The following is a 215-nucleotide window of genomic DNA, read 5'->3' on the forward strand; positions in this document are numbered from 1 at the left end:
GAGTTGAAAGTGGCTTGTTTTGAAAATGGCACATTGTGGTTTTGTATGAAAACATGGTTTTTGGGCATACTTTGACGGGACATAACTTGGACTACGGATCTCTGATTTGTGCCAAATCTGTTTAGAAATGAAACTGGATCCAGGATGTCCATGCCGTTCGAAGAACGAGTGAAAAACGATTTAAAATGAGGAAGTTATGTCCGTCGGAAGATTGG

The sequence above is a fragment of the Arachis ipaensis genome, chromosome B01 (genome assembly GCF_000816755.2).
Source record: "Arachis ipaensis cultivar K30076 chromosome B01, Araip1.1, whole genome shotgun sequence".
Lineage (NCBI taxonomy): Eukaryota > Viridiplantae > Streptophyta > Magnoliopsida > Fabales > Fabaceae > Arachis > Arachis ipaensis.